Below are 15,538 nucleotides of genomic sequence, written 5' to 3' on the forward strand. Positions count from 1 at the left end.
TAGTTACATCAAAATAATAGTATATCTAAGAATAAATTTAACAAAGGAGGTAAAGACCTGTACATGGAAAATATACAACAGTGACTGATGAGAAAAGACGTAAATAAATGTTCATGGGTTGGAAGGATTAAATTGTTAAAATATCCACACTACTCAAAGCAATCTACAGATTCAATGAAATCCCTATCAAAATTCCAATAGGACTTTTAACAGAAACAGAATAAACAATCCTAAAAATTTTTATGGAATCACAAAGACCCTCAATAACCAAAGTAGCACTGAGAAAGAAGGATGTAGCAGGAGGCATCATGCTTCCTAATTTCCAACTATAATACAAAGGTGTAGTAATCAAAACAGTATAGCACTGGCATAAAAAAAAGACACATAGACCAATGGAAAAGAACAGAGAGCTCAGACATAAATTCATGCATATGTGTTCAATTAATTTACAACAAAGGAGCCAAAGTGTCTTCAATAAAGAAGAATGGCAAAACTGGACAGCTACATGCAAAAGAATGAACTGGATCAGTACCTTACACTGTACACAAATATCAACTCAAAAGTGATTGAAGACTTAATGGAAGGTTTGCAATTATAAAACTCCTAGAAGAAAATAGGAAGTCAGCTCCCTGACACTGGTCTTGGCAATGATTTTTTGGATTTGACACTAAAAACAAAGGAAAAAAGAAAAATAAACAAGTGGGACTACCTCAAACTAAAAAAGTTTCTGCATGCAAAGAAAACCATCAACAAAATTAAAAGGCAACCTATGGTCTACGGATTGGAAGGAATATTTGCTAATCATATTTCTGAAAGTGGGACTCATACAAGGCAATAGGGGAAAAAATCCAAATCAAAACAAACATACAAAAAACCCAAACCAAAACAATATGATTAAGCTATGGACATAAGATCTGAACAGATATTTTCCAAAAGAAAACATACTGATGGCCAACAAATACATGAAAAAGTTCTCAATAATCATTAATCTTCACAGAAACACAAACCCAAATCATAATGAGCTATCATCCACACTTACTAGAATGATTACTCTCAAAATGACAAGAGTGGACAAGGGCTGGCTAGAACGTGGAGAAAAAGGAACACTTGTGCACTGTAAGTGGGAATGTTAATTGGTGCAACCACTAAGGAAAACTGTATGGAGATTCCTCAGAAAATTAAAAATAGAACTACCCATGTGATCCAACAATTCCACTTCTGGGTATTTATCCAAAGGAAACTAAATTACTCTTTTTAAAAGGTGTCTGTGTTCCCATGTTCACTGCAGAATGATTCACAATAACCAAGACACAGAAACAACTTAAAGTGTCCACTAATGCATGAATGGATAAAAGAAATGTGTTTTATACACACACACATATACACACACACACATATATATATACATAATTACGTATAATGTAACAATATATATAGTATTATTCAGCAATGAAAAAGAAGGGCATTTTGCCTTTGGGGACAACATGGATGGAAATGTTAAGTGAAATATGACAGAGACAAATAATGCGTTATTTCATTTACATGCAGCATCTAAAAACACAAACTGAGCTCAAAGATACAAGGAATGGATTGGTATTTGCCTGAGGCAGGGGGTGGAATGGAGATGAAATGGGTGAAGGTGATCAAAAGATGCAAACTTACAGTTCTAAGATAAGTTAGCCTTGGGAAGTATGGTCTCTATAGTTAACAATACTGTATTACTTTTTTGAAAGGTGCTTAAGAGAGTAAACCTTAAAAGTTCTCATTATAAGAAAAAAAATTGTAACCATGTGACATGATGGATGTTAACTAAACTCAAGGTAAACATTTTGCAATATATACATATATCAAATCATTATGTTTAACGCCATAGGCTAACACAATGTTATATACCAATTATATCTCAGTAAAAAACTAGAAAAAACTTTTAAGAGTACTAGTAAAAGTTCTAAGTGACTGTATATGGCTTTGGGATGGAAAAAGACTTTCTAAGTACTACCTAAATTGTGAAAATGATAGCACTGACATAAAATATTATAATTTCTGTATCTAGAAGACCATAAGTAAAATTTAAAAGGAAATTAACAAACTAGAAAAATATGAGTATATGGCTGACCACCACCTTGCCCCAATGAGAAAACAGACTTAGGATAATAGGACACTCACTAATGAAAAAAAAATGCCTCTCTAAGCTTTAGTTTCCCTCCTGAATATTGGGAATCATGATAAGGCATTTAAAGACCTTAGAGTTGGCCTAGCACTTGAAGTTTCCAATAAAAATGGTTGTATTTATTAATGCATGTGTACGTATGGATGTGTGAGGTGTGTGTGCGTGTGTGTGTATGTGTGCATCTACACTAACCAACTGTCCCATTTTTCCAGAACTGATACGCCCCAGGAAACTCCTCAGTCACCCTGCTACAAGTATACAGAGCAAAGGACCAAGGTTTTATGAGGATTCAATTCTGGGAAGGAAGTCTTATAGATGCTTTTTATTTTCTTAACCATGCTTAGTTGTATATTCTATTTTTTCATAAATGTGTCGGTTTTATGATAAGAAAAAAACACTCTTATTCTAATTTGACATTAAAAAATCAAATAGAGCCTCTAAAATTATTAATATCTGTGGAATAATCTCCAAAATATAGTCAAATATTAGCAGTTCTTATGAGAAAATCTCTGGCCTCAAGGCCTAACATGCTATCAATCTGCCAGCACTAAAGAAATTTTTCCCATGCATGGTTCATGTCTTCACAACTAGCATGGAAAATGCAATCTAAGTGTTTCAACAAAAGGCATGTTATGCAGTTCTATTAGCATGCAATGCTCTTAGGGCTGTCAGTAAAGGTTGGAGACTCTCCATTTATTTTTTTTTTGGTCGTTTTGCCTTTTCTAGGGCCGCTTCCCCCAGCATATAGAGGTTCCCTGGCCAGGGGTCCAATTGGAGCTGTAGCCACTGGCCTACACCAGAGCCACAGCAACGTGGGATCCGAGCCACATCTGCAACCTACACCACAGCTCATGGCAATGCCAGATCCCCAACCCACTGAGCAAGGCCAAGGATCAAACCCGCAACCTCATGGCCCTGGTCGAACTCGCCAACCACTGCGCCTTGACGGGAACTCCTCTCCATATTTTATCCCATTGAATGCAATGATATTTGTGATGTCATCAACTCAAAGACTATGACTTAGGTGCCAAAACTTTATCCGTTAGTTACTAGGATTATGGGATGATGACATGAACTTGACATCATAATGAGAGATTTTGTGATCGATTCTTAAATTGAGGGATTTTATTTTTATTTCATTTCCTTACAATCTGAACTGTTCCTAACTTAAATACATATTTTGAAGCATGTCTTCAGATTTCTTTGGGGGGAGGGGGTCTTTTTGTTTTGTTTGTTTGTTGAGGGTTTTTTTGGTGGAGGTCAATGGGAGGAGGTGGGTCCCAGAACTTTGATGAGAAAAAGAAAAAAGAGGGGGCATTTTCATTATTCTTTTAGTACCCAGAGGCTGCAAGTGGCATGGAAGACAGACGTGACTGGGGTGGAGGGAAGACAAACCATGGGGCAGCGATCTACACAGAGGTCCCCCGGTACCAGTGGGATCATCTCATATTTCCTCACTTAGTGCCAGCAAATTGTTAATGGCTTGACTAAAGTCTTTCCAGTTACTGTATTTTTGAATACTTCCACATGAGATTTAGAATGTCTGCATTGTTAAGAGAAAAAAAAAAATTTGGAGCAGTGGAAGCACACAAGACAGCCTCTGATTCCCTAACTCTGCTTCCTAGAACTAAATTCAAAACACAGACACACATCTCCACACGTGCATGCATGCACACTCACACACACGCACACAGTCAGCCAGGACCTCACAAAAACATAGATGTAACGCTGTAACTCGGCCCCATTCAGAAGACCAGGATCTAATGTAATGGCTCACCTTCATGACCAGAATCAATTACACTCTAATTCCAGATGCAGTTGAAATCCCATCTTTGGAATCTAGGCCCTTTTGAATCAGGCCCTTATACTTACTGCCTCAGCCCCTGTGTATGGAGAATTGCCTGCGTTTATCACTGTGGGCCTTAATTAGAGGACGTAAATCAAGTATCTGGGATTACGTGATTGCTATATAAACTCCTCTCTGGCTTTGCCCAAGACAAAGGGGTCTCCTTTCAGCAATTACAGCTAATTAAAAACAAACTGAGCTGTGGGCTTTACCACTCTCTAAAACAGAGCAAAAACAAAAGCCAGGCAGCTGAGGGGCTCTCCTCCTCTATTGCATCAAATACATCTCCTGAGTTGTCCCTTCTTTCTCACTCCTTCCTCTAACCCCAGTCCTTTCCATATACAGAATGAAAAAGCAGGCCACCAGGTAGACTTTTTGATGAACTGGTGAAAAGTGCACTTTCTGGCTACTATTATACTTTTTAGGTGTACAAAGAACACACCCTGGAGAAGATGCAACTTTCATAGACCTGCAGCAGAAAGAAAGTCAAGGGGGTCCTTGAAGGTACATACCATCAGGCAGCAAGCAGAGGTCTATGAACTGTTGGAGCAATTCTGAAGCAAAGTAAACAGGCAGGGGGAACAACCAGCCTATAGAGTCTGAAATGAAGTTCTGAGGCTCCAGACAATTCAAGAACCCAAGGCTGAGGAACAACATGAGCCAGTAAGCATGGGCATCTGACCTCTCGTTTAAAGGACAAAGAGCACAGTTCCACATTCCCTGATTTCTTTCTTTTTTCATTTTCATTTTACTTTTAATCTTTTTAGGACTGCACCCATGGCATATGGAAGTTCTGAGGCTAGGGGTTGAATCAGAGCTACAGCTGCCGGGCACAGCCTACACCACAGCCACAGCTATTCAGGATCTGAGCTGCATCTGCGATCAACAACCACAGCTCAGGCAGTACTGGATCCTTAACCCACTGATTGGGGCCAGGGATTGAACCTGTGTCCTCAGGGATACTAGTCAGGTTCATTACTGCTGAGACACCATGGGAACTTTTTATAGATACATCTGTGGCATACACAAATTCCTGTGCCAGGAGTCAAACTGGAGCTGCAGCTGCAACCCTTGGCAACACCGGATCAGAGCCACATCTGCCACCTATGCTTCAGCTTGCTGAAACATCAGATCCTTAACACATGGAGCAAGGCCAGGGATCAAACCCAAATCCTTATAGACACTATGTCAGGTTCTTAACCCACCGAACAACAATGGGAACTCCCCATAGTCTCTAATTTCTAAGTGTTGGCAGCAGCACCCATATTCTTCTGGCCCTCATAGTACACACCACCTCTCTTTCCTCACTTCTTCCAATCCATTACCCAGTCCCAACTATTTCCTTTGTCCCCAGTTAAGCATCCATAGGCCTGTGTCCTGTGAGAGTTGCTCCCCAGCCTTTCTGCTTCTGTCTCCTCCTATTTTATCTCACACCTAGAAACAAAAATCCTATTTCTATAGTCCATTTTTGCTGACCTACCCTGCCCACAGCATCCACTGCTGGCTCTAAATTCATTAACTTATACGCATGGTTTTGATGTTTGGAAAGTTGATTATGGATTAAAGGGGATTTTTACTGTGCATGCCTGTTCCCCGTCTTTAAACAACCTTCATCTCCGATTACAAATTTCAGCACCCACCCTCCCTCTTATTCCCTATCAGCCCCAGCTCCTTCAGGGAGTCCAATATGAACAGATGCAGACAGGGTATCAGAGCTGATGAATTCTGAGACATTAGAGAGTGTCGTGGCAGCACAGAGGAAAATCCAGTTTCAACTCAGACTCAGCGCAGAAAGTACCCACCAGAGCACCCACCAGAGCTATTTAAAACAGCCCCAAGAGTAGTTAATTGGACAAAGGGAACCTCGTGGCCCAAAGAGAATAAACCCTGCAAGAAGAATCCAAAGACAGTTTCATCTAGCTAGAAACAGAGATGCAACATCAATTTAAAGAGTGTACCAGCATTTACAGAATATATAGGGAAAAGCAACAACTTCCCTAAAAAATCAATTCATGAAGATTCATGTGTTAGAGACTACCCTGAGAGCAATGACTAGTTATGCTCTGTGTTCAGTTATAGGAACTTTGAAGCAAACTAAACTAAAATAAAATATTACAGCACAGTTGCTGCAAAACAAATTCTGAGAGAAAGACGATTCCAGGCAGGAGTCTTCAACCCCCCAGGTTGCTGCTATATCATAGGTTCGTGAATGAAGAAGAACTAAAGATTGTACTCATAACCCACTCTATGTTCCTGATAGCTTTGAGGGAGTGATCCATAAAAATCTATAGTTTATCACCTGTAGCTCTCATTTCTGAGTTCAGCCATGCTCCACGAATCCTTCTGTTCTATCTATAAGCCATCAGCCTCCCCTTCTAAAAGACCAGGTAGGTTATCACTGGCTCTTTCTAGAGGTCCTAATTGTTCATCTGGTACAGTGTATTCAAGATCACAGAAATCCCTCTGAGCCTATCCCATTCATTTCCATCTCTGTGCATAAAGTTATGTACATCTGTATATTTCTTAGTGTTTAAATATATTGATGTAATTCAGCCCCATATTCCAAGTAAAAGACTTGACCAGCTATTGTGGGTAACAAAGTGTATACCACACATTATGCTTGCTCCAATGTTAAAATCTAGGAAGAGGAAAGAAACAAAGACAAGAAGTCAAGAGTTAAAATAATGACAAAGTAATTAAGAAATAGCTCAGTCCTGGTGGTCTCTGCCATGGGAGTCAAAGGAAGAAACCCCACTGGGACCAGATGTTTTTCTGTTGTTTTTCCTTTCATGCAGAAAATGGATTTAATGTTTCTTACTGAGTTGAGCTGGATGTTTCAGATGTACCCCTTCCCCTATTCAAAAAATGGGAATTTGGGTGCTGGGCTCAAGTTGTGATGTCTCGTCCCCCAAACCTGGGAAGAGTGTTGAGGAAAAAGTCATTTGACTGCTAGAGATCCAAGGATCAACATCTTTGAGAGGAGTGAGAATCAGAACCTTGGAGAATGTCCAATCAAATTCCATCCCAAGAGGCTAGAATGGGAGAAAGAGAACAAAGAGATGAAGAGAAAATATAGGTATGAGGGTGACCACTGGCTAGAAGCCAAGGTAAATGAAAAGATCTGAACCAGGGATGGGCACAGAGTCTGGGACCATTTCTGCAGTAGCTTTTTACTAAAAGGACCCGTACCCATGGGTCTTAGTGGATGAGTCATCAAAGGACTCACTGAATGTGGACACCACCTCCCACAAGCTCCAGCTCTCTTTCCCGTCAGGAAGGGAAGGACAAAGCTCCCCTACAAGTGTTTACCTGCGGCAGACGCTAATGCTCTCTAGAACATTTCTGAGATGAAAGAAGCATTCCCTTGCCTACCTCTCTGACCCAGACACTTCTGAGGGTCTGATTTTAATGCCATTGGAAGCCCAGCCCCTCTCCCAGAACACACTGAGGATCTGAGGTGGAGGAGGGAGTCTTGGGTCCTGTGGATCTAGATGAGCTTTAATAGAATGCACGGGAGTGTGAAGGCCTTGAAGATAGCATCTCTTGTTACCTTGGAGACCCAGCCGTTGTGGTCTTCCAGCAGCTGGCTTCAGTAGAACGTATATTGTGTCTGGAGGCCAGCCCAGACTCACAAATCTCTCCCACTCCTTCCCTCCCCCTGCTCCCCCAGGGCCTAGCACTAGTTATAAAAGTCCTTATATGTATATGGTGACAGCTTCCTTAATACTGACCAGCTGTGAGGGTAACAGTGGTGCTGGGGATGGCAGGGGACCAGCAGGCGGGGAACAATGACTGATACAAAAGGGAGGGTTCTGGCCAGGGAGCTAAGATGAGTCATCATCACTGAATTCTGTTGTGAGTACAAAGAGCATGTATCTTTTTCAGGAAGAGGTACTGCCCTGGAGCTCCCATTTGAGTATCCATTGATCCAATCCATATGGCTGGCTGGCTGAGTCCAGGGGGCACATGGAGCCATACTTGGAAGGTCTAGAACAGTCAGCTGTTTGGTCTGACAACAGAATCACCTGTGACACATGAAGACTACAGATCACTGGGCCTCATCGCTGATCGACTGAATCAGAATATTCAGAGGTAGAAACTTGGCACACATCCATTTTTCAAAAATTCTTATTATAGCTGATTTACACTGTTCTGTCAGTATCTGCTGTACAGCAAAGTGACCCAGTCATACATATATACATTCTTTTTCTCATGTTATCTTCTCTCATGCTCTATCACAGGTGATTGGATATAGTTCCCTGTGCTGTACATCAGGACCTCACTGCTTATCTATTCTACATGCTATTTTTAATTTAATTTTTTGGCCACATCCACAGCATGTACAAGTTCCCAGGACAGGGACTGAACTCCCACCAGAGCAGTAAGCAGAGCCACAGCAATGACAACACCAGATCCTTAACCCACCCCATCACCAGGGAACTCCACACATCCACTTTTTATATGCATGTTTTTTTAGCTTTATTGAAGTATAACTGAAAAAGAAAATTGTAAGATAAAGACATGCATACATTTTGTAAAACTCCACAAGTGATTCTGAGGCATAGCCAGAGTTGACCACTGCTCCACAAAACTGAATTCTGATATTATGTGGTCAGCTCAGCTGTGGTGAACTATAGGGCCAGGTAAACCGTGGAGCTATTCTATGCTAAGGTAATCTGTGCAAGCAGAAGGCCTTCTTGACAAACAGAGTGGCAGCAGTTGATTTAGTGATGAGTGGAAGATAAAGGTATCTTCAGTATGGGGGCTACTAGGCAATTACTTAAAGTTCTGTTGGAGATTATTTCACTTTCAGTGGTACGACAGAAAAAAAAGTTTCAGTCTGTGCTCAAGCCTTTCTCAAAGATTATGATTTTGATTACCTTTCTTAGAAGAGAAGTGAATGTTATAGTGGACATGTTTAAAGTTAGATATTGATCATGTTTTAAAATATATAATCAGGAGTTCCCTGGTTGCCTAGTGGTTAAGGACCTGGTGTTGTCACTGCTGTGGAGCGGATTCTATCCCCAGCCTGGGAACTTCCATATGCCATGAGTGCAGAAAATAAAATAAAATATGCAATCAATCTGTGATAATCTTATGGTCAGCCTGACCTGGCCAGGTACCTCTCTGACTCCTAGGCAGGTATTTAATACATTAAGTTAATAAGGTACCCCCACAGGATTTGAATCACCACTCTTCTGATCAGACCTGATGGACTATATAGGTCAAGGGCTTATACACACTTGCTATCAGAATGAGAACACCAGTGGAGACAAAGCTCAACTCTGATAACAGAGGGAGGGGAGGCAAAAGAAGGGGAGTGGCAGATGCTGTAAGAAAGCAGAGCTCTTTGAAAAGTAGGACGGACGACTGCAGGATACATGTCAATTAAGAGGCAACTTCTTTTGGAGGATATTTCCCCCAGAGGGAAAGCCAGGAAAAGATGTAATCCCAGCACAAGTCCAGCCAGGGTACAAAGAGATTATTAACCTTTCTGGCCACATACATCTCCGCCCATGAAAATATCCTCCTTGGGAGCTTAGGCAGAACTTGTAGGGAATTTACTGTTGCCACCATGTCATTCTTGGTAAGTAGGTCACATTTCTTTTTCTTCCCCTGCTTTTTAGGGCTGCACCTGTGGCATATGGACGTTCCTAGGCTAGGGGTTGAATCAGAGCTACAGCTGCCAGCCTACACCACAACTCATGGCAACACTGGATCCTTAACCCACTGAGAGAGGCCAGGGATCGAACTGCTCCTCATGGACACCAGTCAGGTTTGTAACCAGGTGAGCCATAATAGGAACTCGAGTCGCATTTCACTTTAAAGTTCCTAGCATGGAAGTTGCCACTGTGGCTCAGTGCTAACGAACCTGCCTAGCATCCATGAGGACGTGGGTTTGATCCCTGGCCTTGCTCAGTGGGTTAAGGATCCTGCGTTGTGGTGAGCTGTGGTGTAAGTCGCAGATGTGGTTCGGACCCTGCATTGTTGTGGCTGCTACAACTCCAGTTTGACCCCTACCCTGGGAATTTCCACATGCCGCAGGTGCAGCCCTAAATAAATAAATAAAGTTCCTAGCATGGAATGCTCATTTTGATCAAGGTGAGAATGGCTTCCAATGGTCCAAATACTTAAATCAGTCAAGCAATCCACAGATATGTCCACTACTTGGCAGAATAATGTAATGCCATGGCAGATATAAGGCCACTCAATGGTTTTGTTGGGTCGCATTTCATGTTTTGAACGGGCCAATAGTCAATTGGGGCATTGCCATGGTACAGGCAGAGTACATGGGCTCAACGTCCCTTGGTTGCTATGTACAGCCATCTGGCTTCTACGTTCTCTCTTTGGCACCCTCCAGCTTTCGTGACTGCCTCTTCATTGCAGGGGGGGACCATTGTACATCAGCCATCACTCTGCTAGAGCTACATACAGCATCGTAAAGTTTGGGGACCTGAGGATTCCCTGTGAGGACACTTGGAAGTCCAGAGAGCTGTTCAGTAAGTATATTGAAGTTCTCCAGAGAACAGAACAATTAGCATGTACTCTGCATGTGTGTGTGTGTAGATATATAGTGTGAGAGAGAGAGAGAGGGAAAGAGAATGAAAGAAGGGGGAAAACAAATGAGTTGAGAAAGGGAGGGGAGAGAGAGAGGGAGAGAGATGGGGGGAGAGAGAGGGAGGGCAAAGAGAGAAAGAAGGAAAAACGGGTTGAGAGGCAGGGGAGAGAGAGGTAAAGAGAGAGGGGTTGAGGGGGGAGAAAGGTGGGGAGAGAGGGAGGGGGAGAGGGAAGGGGAGAAGGAAAGAGAGAGGGGTTGAAAGGGGAGAGAGAGAAAGGGGGGAAGAAAGAGATGAAGAGATGGAAGGGGACGGGGCGGGGGAAGAGGGAGAGAGAAGCACATTATGGAGAGTAATCTGCTTTACTCCAAGTCTACTCATTTAAATGTTAATATCTTCCAAATACACCCTCAATACACCCAGAATAATATTTGACCAAATATCTGGGCACTACCAAATTGACACATGAAATTCACCATCACAGTGCCACGTGGGCACCCTCATTGGCCTAGAAGCCCATTGCTCCTCAAGAACCAGGGAGTATCAGGTATGGAAAATTCAGGCACAAGGGTCTCTCCCCTCTCCCCAGGTGGTAGAAGGGTGGCTCAAAGAACTAGATCAGGAGAGACCCCAGATCCATCCGAACACGTTCTGGCCAAGACAGTATTCATTCCCTCCGAAAACCACAGTATTAAGAGTGAGAGAGACTCAGAACATCACTTCAAGCAAGTCCCTGTTCCCAGCATACCTTCGCATAGGGTCTGAATGAAGATGGAAAGACGTGTCATGTTCTCAGTGCATTGGAGCAAAGTGTTGGCTGTATGAGGGTGAGGACACGAGTGGACATTCACGTGGTTCAGACCTCACTTTGCTGTAATATTTGTTTTGAAGGCTGGATCCCAGGCTTTTGTTTATCATTTGTTTTCCCAGGAATCAAATTAAAATCTCTCTGGAAAAACTCTTAAGTCACATTGTGGATCACGTCCACCTTGATGAGTTCCACAGGAGTACACATGCATGGGAGACAGACCATCTTGTAGAAGAATTTGGCAAACAAAGACTCTTGTGACTCAATTCAGGGCAGTGAACATTACCACTGTCTCGCTATTGAAAAGTGATCCCCACAAAGCCAGTGACACCAGCAGTAGAGCAAAGAAGCCATCGTTACTGCTGCAGAGTGAGTCACTGTAAAGGGTCTTACAACACCCTGCAGACTTTCAAATTTGAGTTCCAAGTTTGGTGCCATTGAGTGAACGAAACCCACTATCTACAGAACTTATGTGACATGAAGGACATCAGTCTAAGCCTACGAGAAATGAGCTAAGTGATGATGTAACAGAGCCCCCATCTCCTCCCTCCCAGGTGGGTTGCAAACTCCTGAGAGCAGGGGCTTGGTCTTGTTCTCTGGCATGTCTCCAGCACCTGGCACATAACCTCTACTCAGCAAACTTTCGTGCACTAATTGATGGCTGATCAAACGAATTCCAAAGCAATCTTCCTCCAAATAGTGAGACGTCATTACTGTGGTGAAAAGGGAATGGGACTTCTTGGTAGGACAATTGGAATGTTCTCAGAGTGATTAATTTTTTAAATTAATTTATTTACCAAGCGCCCATCATCTCTGCAATTCTGCTTGGCCATCAGAAAATTGACACTGGGGAATAACATTTATTCAGCACCCATACAACACCCCATGACACATTAGAGAGGTAAATATGGCAGTTTGGGTGGCACCCAAACTCTGCATTCTCAGCAGTGCTTTCCATTCCTAGTGGAGAGACAGAAGGTCCTGCAAGATGATACCAGGCTGCTTCATCTGCCTGGATTTTAACTTCTTGAGGGCAGAGACTGTGTTTCTTATCCCGGAATCTACCATATCACCCGACAGCCACAGTGTGTACTCAAGTGATGATTATCAAATGCTTATGTTCTCAATCTTTTCTTGCTCAGCAAGGGGAATGCAGTATGGGAGAATTTCAGGAAGCCTGTGATAGCTTCCAGATGATGATAATGAACGATCAGAAAGAATGAAGAGAATTAACAGAGGCTATTGACAAGGAGAGCAACACCTGAAGAGAATGACAAATGTTGTGTAGGAAGAGGTAGTAAGAAAACATGAGAAAGATAACCAGACCTTGTGTGAGTACTTGTATTGCCGGGATGTGGAAAAGATTATGACAGATATTAAAAGATGGAAAGCAGGATATTGGGTCATAGGGAGATTCAAACAATGTGAAAGGTGGAGCTCCCAATCTTTTTTTTTTTAATTTATTTTTTTATTGGAGTTCTGGTCGTGGCTCAGCGGAAACAAATTTGACTAGTATCCATGAGGATGCAGTTTCGATCCCTGGCCTCACTCAGTGGGTTAAGGATCCGGTGTTGCCATGAGCTGTGGTGTAGATCACAGACGTGGCTTGGATCCTGCATTGCAGTGGCTGTGGTGCAGGTGGCAGCTGCAGCTCTGATTTGACCTCTAGCCTGAGAACCTGATATGCTGCTGGTGTGGCTCTAAAAATAAAAAAATAAAAAAAAATAAGTCAAAAAATTATTTTTTAAAAGTATAGTTGATTTATAATGTTGTATCAATTCCTGCTGTGCAGCAAAGTGACACAGTCATACATATATATGCTTTATTTTTCTCATATTAGCTTCCATCATGGTCTAGACCAAGAGAATGGATATAGCTCCCTTTGCTATACAGTAGGACCTCATTGTTTATCCATTCTAAATGTAATAGTGAGCATCTACTAACCCCAAACTCCCAGTCCCTCCCTCCTACCCCTTGGCAACCACAACCCTGTTCTCGGTATCTGTGAGAATGTTTCTATTTTGTAGATAAACTTAGGCATGCCATATCTTAGATTCTACATATAAGCGATATAAAGTATATGTCTTTCTCTTTCTGACTTACTTCACTTAGCATGAGAATCTCTAGTTCTATCCATGTGTTGCTGCAAATGGCATTATTTCATTCTTTTTTGTGGCTGAGTGGTAATTCATTTTATATATGTACCACATCTTTTTTTTATCAATTCATCTGTTAATGAAAATTTAGGTTGTTTCCATGTCTTAGCTATTGCAAATAGTGCTGCTTATAAACATAAGGGTTCATGTATCTTTTTGAATTATAGTTTTGTTTGGATATTTGCTCAGAGGTGAGATTACTGGATCATTATGGCAGTTCTATATTTGGTTTTCTAAGGAAGCTCCGTACTGTCTTCCACAGTGGTTGTACCAATTTACATCCCCACCAACAATGAAGGAGGGTTCCCTTTTCTCCACACCCTCTCAAGCAAATGTGATTTGTACACTTAAAAATGACGGCCATTCTGACGTGGCACCTCACCATAGACTTGATTTGAACTGATATTGCAACCAACAAGGGCTTACTCTCCAAAATGTACCAGCAACTCATGCAACTCATGCAACTCAACAAAAACACAAAAGCAAGCAAACAACCCAGCTGAAAAATGGGCAGAAGACCTAAATAGACGTTTCTCCAAAGAAGATACAGAGATGGCCAGTAGGTGCATGAAAAGATGTTCAACATCGCTAATTACTAGAGAAATCCAAATTAAAACTTTTAGTCTCCAATCTTAAAGAGCTTAAACATTATACTTTCTTTCTTTTTTGGTCCATTGAGGCATTTTATCTGCACATATGTATTACATCCCTAGAAAAAGAATCCCAGGATTTTTCCTTCTATGTGTTTTCATCTTGCTTCACAGCCCATATTGCCAGCTAAGGTCATCAATACAATGAAACAAAAACTGACAGGACAAGAGCAGGTCATTCTGCCATTTTTCTAGATTTTTGAGCTGCACATCAAATCTGGGGCTGTCACTCCACACTTACCCTGCCTATGGGTTCACAACAATTTTCCAGCTCTGTGATTATCAATGACTTCAAACTCACCCGTACAACCATGCCTCATCATCACAGTTAGAAATCAGACAATGAGTTTGAAACACAGCCTACTAAGAGCCTGGTGTTTGCTTCTCTTCCTAGCATTTTTGATGCTCTTGAGAGCATCGGCAAGGACCTTCATGGGCACCACTACATCAGCACAGAAAGACAGCAGAAAGCTTTACTTTTTCATTAATGATAACCTGGACCAAATATCATAGCAAGAAAGAGTAATTATCAGGAATTGTTACCAGCTTGGGTAAACCTATGTATCTTTAACTTGAAATAATACCTATATATGAATGTTGTGATGTTATATACAAATACTATATGTTATATATAAATATTATTTCAACTATATATCTCTTTTATAAACTAAGTCATAGATTAAAATTCCTTAACAAGGTCCTACTGTACAGCACAAGGAATATATTCAATATCCTGTGATAAAACATAATGGAAAATATGAAAAAGAATATTTAAATTGAACTACCGTTTTGCTCTACAGCAGAAGTTAACACAATATTATAAATCAACTATACTTCAGTAAGTTTTTTAAAAATAAAAAAAATCAAAACTTAAAAAAAACCACAAGTATATTTAAATTTTGCATTATAATTTTGCATTTGTCATCTCAAAACAGGAATTGAGGTGTTCAGTACTTTCAAATAAGACCTAAAGTTACCAGTTTCAATGCTATTGAAAAATATCCAGCTCTTTGCAAAAACCACCAACACATTATAACTATAAAGTGGACCCATAATTCATGCCTGTACTTTCATTCTTATAGGACAGTGGATCTTGACCACTGAGAGGACATGAATGCTTGGAGGAGTTGATGAAAGGTATGGATCTTTCTCCCAAGAAAGTTTCTATATTTTGTTTCATTGTAGATGCTTTTTGTTTACCTATACCAACTATTTAAAATATGTGTTTTTATGCAAAAATCAGTGTGTACTTCCTGAAATAAAATTGAAATTAAATTTGTAAATAAAGAAAAATAAAATTGTAACTCTGTTCACACTTCATTGAGAAGTCAAATTTTGTTTTGCCTTAAAA

General features: G+C 41.1%; 1 pseudogene; it reads right to left on the minus strand.

Moving 5' to 3' along the window:
* Window positions 1-14,246: 14,246 nt before the first annotated feature.
* On the minus strand, window positions 14,247-14,624 carry LOC100512488 (small ribosomal subunit protein uS8 pseudogene; annotated as a pseudogene).
* Window positions 14,625-15,538: the final 914 nt, after the last annotated feature.

This window comes from Sus scrofa, chromosome 10 (genome assembly GCF_054392235.1).
Source record: "Sus scrofa isolate SSC_HxYL_T2T_F1_AM1 chromosome 10, Sscrofa_HxYL_maternal_Yorkshire_Landrace_v2.0, whole genome shotgun sequence".
Lineage (NCBI taxonomy): Eukaryota > Metazoa > Chordata > Mammalia > Artiodactyla > Suidae > Sus > Sus scrofa.